We start from the raw sequence: 10,196 nt of genomic DNA, 5'->3' as shown, positions 1-10,196 counted from the left end.
GGAATTTGTTTCTCATTAAAATTGTCTGTTTCCAGGATGAGTAAGCGGGCAACTGCATAGCCGTGCGAGGACCAGCTCTTGAAAGAGCCAGTGCCCCAGCCACCGCTGCCGAGCCACAGATCACATCAGCATGACAGTCTTGCTGAGGGGAAAACACGGATGCTATGTCTAATAACCATGCCAACATTATAGAGTAGTGGGAGTCCCTAACCCAACTCTCGGCTGCCTTATTAATGCTAAAACTTATTTGTCTTCATCGAGAGTAGTTCAAAGTATGCACCTAATGTAATAATTCTGAGTGATGGTTCTCTCTATAGCCATCTGCGGCAATATGTATATTATCTATTGGGATTATGTATAAATCCAAGGGAACAAAATTTTATAACTATAAGCACTTAAGTACTCAAAACCCTTGACTTTTTCTTTAGCAACTACAGTACAGTACATCCCTGAGTTGGTCATATGTCTACATGTAATTTCCAGTGGTAACAAGTGCCAGTGTTTTCCATACAGTGTAATTCAGATCTGTACCTTAATGGCAATAAATGATTTAAACATTTGCTATTTGAGTGTTCCTATAACTTGCTGTGTTGGTTAGGAAACCGGGGCTAAACATCTAGAAGGATAGTTTCAGGAGAAATAGGACATCCTGAGCATCAACATGACCCGAGGAGCTAAAAGGTGGAGGGCGTTCCTTTGGAAAGTGCTCTAGCCCCAGCCGTTCACAGTGCCACTGCCACTGCCCTCTCTTAGGCCTTCCCAGTCTTCTGAAGGAAGTAGACGCTTTTTTTGGTGGTGGTGGTGGCAGGATGGGCTGGGGTGATGTCAGTTTACAAGGTACAAAACACAGGATAACCTGGCAGGGCCTCGGCCCCCACTCTAGGCTCTCCCCTGCCAAGCTGTGTCTGCAGCCCCACTGGGAATGGTGCCAGGCCACGGCTGTCATGGACTCTATCATACACATGCAGAGCTGGCATCGGGAGCCGTGGGTTCTCTCATTCAGTTCCCTCTGTGTTGTTTATTCTATAAGGTGCAGTTACAGAATAACGCCCATAGCCTGCCCAGGCCTCTCTGACCCTCAGCAGTTAGACACCCAAAAGCTTTATGGATTTCAGTCTTGCTCTGTCAGCCTTTGGGGAAAGCTGTGACTCATGGTCTTGAATGCTGAGGAAAGAGCCCCAGCTTTCACATTCCTATCGGGAGACTGGCCAGCTCCCAAGGGTAACCATGATGAGGGTTCCAGCTGAGGACACAGCAGTGAGAGCCAGAGGGTCCCCAAAAGCAAGGGTTCTCATGACACATTTCTTCACGAAACCCAGACAGAAATAAAGATTCCTTTGCCAGTGAGGAGGCTCAGCACATGAAGGTACCTGCTGTCAAGCCTGGAGACCTGAGTTTGGGTCCTGGTAAAGAGAACTGGTTCCTGTTCTGTGCTTCCCCTCAAGCCATGTGAGTGTGCATACACAAATAGGTCAAATAAATGTAGGACATAGTAAAAAAATATTTATTTGCAGACGATGACCACCATACTCCATTATCCTGGGAGCTGCCGAGCTTTGTCTTTGGAGGCCTGTGGAGGGCCCATCACAGCATTTGATATCACAGCCTGTTGATCAGAGAGTATGTGGTGTCCAATCTCAAGGTTCAGAATCCAGAGCCAACCTTTTCAGGACAGCTTGTGGTGAGCGTCAGAGAACAGGTAAACACTGCCATAAGAGGGTGCCGTTAAAGGAATGGCTACAGAATAAAGCTGCGAACTGAGCTGGGCAGACTTCAGATCTGAGTAAAAGCCCGACAGTGTATAAACAAACTTAAAATCATAAGTTACATTATCCCAAGACTCTGGAATTAGGGGATACAAATATTTTTCATTTCTAATAACAAAATGAGAGTTGTGACCAGCTTCTAAAAGGATATTGACTCCAGTTGTCAAAACTCAAGTGCCATGTTGCCCTCACCTCCAGTGGCAGTTTTCTTGTGCAGGGTTCTGGGGCAGAGGTGACAATTGTGAAACCTTCCTGTACAACCAAGAATCTGCCGCCCACACAGTGGGAGTCCTGCCCTGTGTGTGTGGAGGGGACACAGGAGGAAACTGGAGAAATCAATGGCCTTTTGTTTCATGATTCTGTGACCTTCTCTGGCTTTTGAGTCACGCTCCTGAGGTTCTTTATTGCTTCCTTCTGCACGCCCCCCACTCAGGGAGCTGCCATTCAGAGGCGTGAGCTGAGTGCAGTGACCATTTTTTACTTTCTATTTCTATCTGAGATTTCTTATGTATTGTCTAGATCAGTATGAGGAGTGTACAGACGTAATAAGCGGGAACACAAGTTGGCATGGTGCCTGGGGACACTTTATTGCGCCGGATTAATGAAGACATTTACTAGCCTCAATACAGTCACCTGCTTAGAAGGTAGAGACGCCCAGGCCGCAGCACTACAGGGGAAGTCAGGCCCGGCAGCTTAGTTGGGGACTGAGACCTACAGACTAGAGGTCTATGGAGAGGAACCATCAAGGTTAGAAATCACAGCCTTGGTTTCACCTGTTGAAGAGAGGCCTCACAGAGTGTCGTAGTTAGGGTGGCTGTAGCTTGGGTTCTCTCTGACCCTTTCCGTAGGAAACCTAGACAGCTCACAGTCACCTCAGCTCAGTCTGGCCAACACTCCATGGCCTACGGGCAGCAGACTTTGCTGTTCTGTGGTCTCCTGGCAGGGCTGCTCGTTCTCCAGTGCATTGAGAGAACCGCCCATCTGAGACATGGCTTTCTCCGCCATCACTGCAAATCCTTGCCTAACCACCACTTCCGCTAGTTCCATTAGAGCAGTGGCTCTCTACCTGTGGGCTGCGAGCCCTTGGGGGCCACAGATCCCGTTTATCACATAGTTACCTTAGGATTCATAACAGTAGCAGTAGTGCCTGCATTTCCTGGCTGGCTGGAGTTTAACAAGAATCTGTCCTTCCAGACCATCCTGGGGCACAGAACAGCTATCCAGGCTAGGCATGACAGCTGGGACTCTCTGTTCCCTGTCTGTTTACATGGAGTCCTGACCATCAGGCCATGAGAAGACCTACAAGGACCTGGAGAAAAGGAGCAACGGAGACAGAGGGGAGGGGAGGGGAGAAAAGAGGGATGCGGGAAGGAGGCAGGAATAATTAGTTGACTTGATTTTAGTAATCATTTCTGTGTGTGTGTGTGTATGCATGCATGTATACATGTATGTATATCCTCATATTATGTATATATGGGGCTTTTCTTTTTGTAGTGCTTGGACTTGAGCACATGTCTTCACGCGTTGGCAGCCACTCTTCCAGCATCCTCAGCCATGACTGAACCCAGGGCTTTGCTCATGCTAGTTGGAGCTCTGGCATTGAGCCCACGATCAACTGAACATTTTGAGTTTGCCATAAAGCACATAAAGCTTGCAGCTATTGTGGCAAAATTGTGCCACCTTGTGGTATCACAAAATTTGAACTATGAGGTGACCAACAAGAGGTCATTGTTTCCTCTGGTAGTTGTGGTAGGGAACATAAAATCTTCAAACACAGTCTCCTGGAATGCCCTTCCTGTACAGGGCAGCCTGGGACAAACCCCTCACTGTGGTAAATCCCAACTCATAGATTAAGGTTGGACAAGCAGAGGACTTTGATTTCTGCTTTCAGCCAGTTCTTCAGCAAGTGATTAACAAGCGGCTCAGGTGTGTCTTAATGCTTGTGGGGCGTGGGGGCAGGTGGCTCAGATGTCCTTAATGTTTGTGGGGGGTGGGGCAAGTGTGCCCCTTGACCCCCATCTCCCATTAGTGTTTGCAGTGAGACCTGTGGGCAGCAGGAAGGAGGCCTCGTGTCTTGTCCTTGGGCTCCTCCCACCCACATCCATGAGGAAAAGTCTCGCTTATAGAGGGCTGCTTAATCTGAGGGTCTCCTGCTAGGTCAGCTGTGCACTTCCGGAAAGTCATTAGCAAAGTTCCTGAGCCATTAGCTTGTTCAAAAGAATAATTCAGGAGGCAAGATAATTTCAGGGAACTGTTGGGATTATAGTCTTTCCCTTGTTTGTTTGCACACTCCAAAAAAAAAAACCAAACAAACAAACAAAAAAAACGTGTGGGACACCTATATCACATGACTAGAGCATATGAAGATGAGAGGAAAACAATGTGAACGACGCCATCTGAAACCCAGAATCATGTCCTGCAGGAGTGTGTTCCCTCTCCAGGGAAAAGTGCCAGGCAGGGCCCAGAGCTTTACCTTGCTGCCCGATCAGAATCTGTCGTCCAAAGTTACATTCTAGGCAAGAATACAAAAGCGTGACAGATGGCACTGCGTACAGCGGAAACACCAGGCAAGTTGAGTCCTGTGTCCACTCTGCGGCCTCCCTGCGTAAGGCTGCGCAGCTCAGAAAATGGGCCAAATGCATTCAGAGGCTGTAGCGGGTCACTGGGTGTGGGGTCTGGAAAACCCGCACACTGCCCTTGGTTCATCCCGGTTTTCACGGTTACCACAAACCACTCCATACTAAGAGAAGTGTGATACCCATGTGCCACTAGGTCAGCTGGTTTCCTTTTAACTTTAAAAACAAGTGTGTGTGCACACATGTGCCACCTTGTGTGAGAAGAGTCTCTGTGTGTTTGCCACTGCCTATGTCACGCGGGTGAGCCCGTAGCTTCCAAGGGTTCTCCCAGTTCCACCTTCCTTCCCGCTGTAGCAGCGCTGCTGCAGTGACTTTATGTCGATTCTGTCCTGAGAGGTAAGGGGTTTGCTCGGTGTGGGAGGCATGGGGAGAGGAGGGGGAAACCAACAAGGCACAGGCACACCTCTGAACCTTGGCACCGTGTCCTTGCCCTGTTCATGTGCCCTTCCGAGCCTACCTCTTGAATAAAAAGGCTTCCCTGCCCTCTGTCTTTCTGTGAGCTCCCTGAGCCCTCAGCCGGGATCTTGAGTCCTTTGCTGAGACAGTGGGTCAACAGGACCTGGGGCTGCATTTCTAGCTGGGTCGGGGGTGGCTGGTGGTTGGCTGGCCGTGGTCAGGGGAGAGGTGTCGCATATAGAAGCAGGATTGCTGTCGTTCATCTTTCATTAGATCTTCAAAGTCAATCAATAAACTCTTGAAGAGCAATGGCATGTTTTTTTCTCTCTGAGTCCAGAGCTGAATATGTAATCTCTGAAAGACAAGACCCTGTTATTCATTTTTGTTGTTGTTTGAGTGTTTGTTTGTTTGTTTGTTTGAGCCTGGGTCTCAGAGTAGCCTTGAACTCACTATGTTCAAGGTCCAAGGAATGATGTTAAACTTGCAACCCTCCTGCCTCCGTGCTCTGAGTGCATTCTAGGCAAGCACTCTGTCAACGGAGCTGCACCCTAGCCCCATTCTGTCATTCTTAATGAGGTCAGATTCAGCTGCCCTGACACACACTGGCTGTGGCCATCTCCCTGGGGATCTACACCAGGGCATTTTAGTTCATCTATGTAACACTGGTCACATTTCCATGAACTGGTTATAATGTGAGCATGTCCACGGACGGTCAGCCACAAGGCACAGCATGGCTGCGATTGCCATAGCTGCCACCTCTACCTGCCATCAGAAAGGAAAAGGAGCTGGGCGTCGGTGGTGCACGCCGTTAATCCCAGCATTCAGGAAGGCAAATAGAGGTGGATCTCTGTGAGTCAAGGCCAGCCTGGTCTACAGAGTGAGTCCAGGACAGCCAAGGCTACACAGAGAAACCCTGCCTCAAAAAAGAAAGAAAGAAAGAAAGAAAGAAAGAAAGAAAAAGAAAAGGAAGGAAGGAAAAGGAAAACGCCGTTTCTTCACCAAGTCCTTCCTGCTGGCTTCTCACAGTCAGGGTTTGAGGAAGGCACTGTCTCTTCTGGCGGCTTTTGAAGCATGAAAACTGATCTCCCAGGAATCTGCACAGGCCACAGGTAAGCACAGAAAGTGTGTCCTTTTCAGGTTGCTGTGCATCAGCAAAGTACAAGAACTGGCATTTTCCATAAGAGCTGATAACACTTGTTCAAGCACTCATAAGACCCTGGAAGGGAAGCTCAGCTCAAGGTGCTCAGCACCACACACAGCAAACTGCCAGGCTTTCGGCATCAGCACGGTGGTCCACAGGCCCTGGAAGTGGAACTAGCTTCTACTGTCTTTGAGCCACGACAGAACCTCTTCAGGTCTCACTGGCCCTCGGAAAACAGACCTGCTGAAAGAGACGAGACCTAGCCCTTTGCCTTACCAAGCCAGGGCCGCTGGCCACATCCCTCCTGTTCCCCTCTCACCCTCGTTCTCGTTTTTATCAGAACACCAAAGGCCCCTTTCTTCACTCACAGCCTCTCAGAAATTCCTTCCCTTCTAGGCCTCTTGCCAACTTGGCCTTCCAAGTCTCTGTCACACCATCTGTGTGTGGATGCCACATGCAATGGCAAACATTTCTCAGACACAAACCCCACCCTTCCCCCTGTGCCCTTGTGACCACACTTCCTGCACAGGGCCCACATGCCCAGTCCCATGTGCACAGTCTGCTGGATTCTCCCTTCTGCCCAAGTTAGCATCCCAGAATGCACACCTGTGTCTACCCTAGGGCTCCCTCAGCAGCCTGACTCTTCCCTTAGTGCCAACAAAAGCCCATGTGCTTTGCCCTTGCACTCCAGCCAGGCCTGCTGCTCTCACTTCAGCCTCTTTCATAGCTCCTCTTTGCTGGAGTGCCCCTCCCACTCCTGTCCCGTGAACCCGGAGGCTCTGCTGTCCACTCTATTGTAGTGTGCATGTGCCCTTGGGGGTCCCAAGTGCGAGGGACATACCCATAGGGAACCACTATTTCATACGAACAGCTTTATCTTTTTGAGTAGTTTGAAGCAATAAACAGGCAGAGAGCAGGAGGACCCCCACGTTTCTCTCCATCTGACCCCCACAACCTCACCCTAATTCTGATGAGGGTGTTCTACTCTGATGAGCCGACTTGCATGTTTCTGCTATGGCCCATGGTCTGTTACAGAAGTCATTTGGTGCTGCACACATGGGCTGGAACAAATGTATACTGCCGTGTGTCTTAGAGTCTTATTGCTGTGAAGAGACACCATGACCACGGCAACTTTTTTTTTTCTTTTTTCGAGACAGGGTTTCTCTGTGTAGCCTTGCCTGTCCTGGACTCACTTTGTAGACCAGGCTGGCCTTGAACTCACAGAGATCTGCCTGCCTCTGCCTCCCGAGTGCTGGGATTACAGACCTGTGCCACCACGCCCGGCGGCCACGGCAAGTCTTTCAAAGGAAAACACGTGATTGTGCCTGGCTTACAGTTCTGGGGATGCATGGCGGCATGCAGCAGACATGGTGCTGGAGCAGTAGCTCAGAGTTCCACATCTGGATCTGCAGGCCTCAGGAAATAACAGAGACACACTGGCCAAGCTTCAGCTTCTGACACCTCAAGTCCACCCCTAAGTGGCACACCTGCTCCAACAAGGCCACGCCTCCTAAGAGTGCCACCCCCTATGCGCCAACCACACCACGTATCCCTCACTGTTCTACTCAGAAGCAGGTCCACTGCCCCTGGGTCCTCTGTATCGTGTTGACTCATCCACACATACCCACCCCAATCTCAGAAACCAGTACCTAGGTTTACCTTTTTTGGAATGTCACATGACATCATGCAGTGTGGAGTCTTTCCAGACAGTGGGTTTGTTTGTTTGTTTGTTTGCTTGTTTGTATGCATTCAAGGATCCCATATCTTTTCTTTTCATGCCTAGATGGGTCCTTCCTATCTAAAAAAAAAAAGGACTGGTCTTGGACTCACTGGTTTGGACTCACAGATGCCAGTTTCTCTCTCCCTCCCTCCTTCTGTCTGTCTGTCTGTCTGTCTCTGTCTCTGTCTCTCTCTCTCTCTCAAGTGCTGACCAAACCTGGCTTACTAGCTAGGCGCTCTTCTCAGTGCCTCGGAAGGACTTGCTTTCCAGAGGTCCAGCCTATCTCCACTCAGATCCTCACTCTGCACGAGGGTTGCCTTGGGTTTGCAAAGTAAGGATTTTGTTGCTACTGGAAAACCCTGTTTAAAAAAAAAAAAGGAAGCAGAATGGAATCTGGAAGTTTTTCTGGTTTTCTGGGCAATTACACTAAAACAAGAAGAGAACCGGGTGCCCAGATGTTTGAGATGAGCCAGTGGCATGATGAAAAACACCAACATTCGCTGGGCAGTTGGCGAGTGCCAGTTGGTTCTGAGTATTTCCAGACGCGGTTCTTGCTGTTTTCGCCCTCTGTGGTCAAGAAAGTCACCACAAACACTGAATCAGCAAGGGCTGAGCCCTCGTTCATTCGTCCTTGGGAGCCTTGGTCACATTGCTGTCAGCTGATCATTATGTAAGCTCCCTCGCTCCCTTCCTTCGTGTTGTACGGCTTTGTTAGGGTTGGATGCACAGCTGCCGCACTCATGCAGACCGAGGCTTCTCTGAGCATCTAAGAGGGCACTTAGGAGCCTAGGCAGGGTAGATGGTCCATGCCCCACCAAATAGTGGAATCACCCCCAACACCACCAAAAAAAGCACACTAATGTGAAAAAAATTGGGGCACCGAAAAGGACTTAGAAGGGAAATCTGCTTACAATATAAACTAAAATGAGGCAGCCTCACCCTGCTGATCTTAGCTGATGTAGTGGGCTTGTAAAATGTCCACCCCCAGAATGATCTGGAAAATGCTACAAAGACTGACTGATTTGGAGCATTTACAAAATGCTTTTTGTTGTTGTTGTTGGTGGTGGTTTTTGTTGTTGTTGTTTGGTTTTTTGAGACATGGTTTCTCTTTGTAGCCTTGGCTGTCCTGGACTTTTTTTGTAGACCAGGGTGGCCTTGAACTCACAGCAATCCACCTGCCTCTGTCTCCCCAGTCCTGGGATAAAAGGTGTTTGCCACCACCACCTAGCTTACAAAATGTTTTTAGTGACAGAAAAGGGGAGTCACATTTATACCAAATTAGAACATGAAGAGGTTAATTTTCAGGCAAAATTGGGTTACCTAAATGGCTATCTCACCTCTGTAACATATTTTAGGATCTGGAGCTCAGCGGTATAGTCCAGTAGCAGGGCACTTGCCTGGTACATGGAAGGGCCTGAGTTCAATTCCCAGCACCACCAAAAAAAAACAAAAAACAAAAAACATATTCTACAATCCAGTTATTTATTCTTGCTGTTATAATCAACATCTATCATTTGCACAAATTAATGAGTTCTTGAACCACTGCTAATGGCCCTTGAGATTGGAGTTTCAACTATATTGTGAGCACTGGCAATTTCCTATATATATTGGAAAGCAGACTTTCCATTAGTACAAACAAAACTACCAGTTTATTTTTTTAATATAATTTTAAAGAACATTTTATTTAATTTTTAAAATTTATGTACGTTGGTGTGAGAGTGTCAGATCTTGGAATTACAGACAGTTGTGAGCTGCCAGGTAGTTGCTGGGAATTGAACCTGGGGTCCTTTGGAAGAGCAGGTGGTGCTCTTAACCACTGAGCCATTTCTCCAACCCCTCAGTTTCTTTTTAAATGTACTTATTTTATGTATATGAGTGCTCTGTTTTCATGCACACCAGAAGAGGGCATCAGATGACATTATAGATGGTTGTGAGCCACCATGTGGTTGCTGAGGAATTGAACTCAGGACCTTTGGAAGAGCAGCCAGTGCTCTGAACCGCTGAGCCATCTCTCCAGCACTCCGAGTTTTGTTTTTTAATATAGACGCATTCAAGGACGACATTGTTGTACATTCGTTATCGTCTTTGTGACGTTCCAAAGGGAGAAAGGATGAGTTTTCCTTAACTTCAGTTCGTCAGGTCCAATCCCCTGAAAAAAATGCTGGCGCGTTTCCTCAGTGCATGACCTCCTTTTCTAGAGTTCCTGTAACGACTGTTTTCCGAAAGGCATCCTGATAGACAATTAACCCCCGCCCCCTCCTTTTTTTCTCTTGATTCTTTAATTTTAAGGAAGACGGTGTTAATGAATCAGTTAAATAATAAAGGACATTTCGTTACCATCTCTCCAAAGCAAAACAACCGGGGCAGGACTTATCCCTCAGTGACAGGAGAGCTATGCAGTTGCACAGTGCGCGTTTCTCTGCGCCACGCCGGACAGACAGCCCTAACTCGCAGGCTGTCAACTCTAGTAACTAGCCGTCTGTGGGCACCGGAAGTGACGTGCTCAGGTCCACGCCCCCCCCCCCCCAATCCCACTT

General features: G+C 48.3%; 1 long non-coding RNA gene across 2 annotated transcripts; it reads right to left on the bottom strand.

Moving 5' to 3' along the window:
* Positions 1 to 233: 233 nt before the first annotated feature.
* Positions 234 to 10,195, bottom strand: LOC311594622. Of its 2 annotated transcripts, XR_014778155.1 has the most exons (3): positions 9,997 to 10,195; positions 4,860 to 5,152; positions 234 to 3,075 (listed from the first exon to the last, which is right to left on the bottom strand). It is a non-coding gene; the product is annotated as an uncharacterized lncRNA (long non-coding RNA). The 2 variants fall into 2 exon arrangements; XR_014778154.1 differs by having other exon boundaries at positions 234 to 5,152.
* Between the last annotated feature and the right edge of the window lies 1 nt (position 10,196).

This window comes from Acomys minous (assembly GCF_964271855.1).
Source record: "Acomys minous genome assembly, chromosome: 3".
Lineage (NCBI taxonomy): Eukaryota > Metazoa > Chordata > Mammalia > Rodentia > Muridae > Acomys > Acomys minous.
Note: the sequence above shows the minus strand (reverse complement) of the source record. Positions and strands in the feature narration are given on the sequence as shown.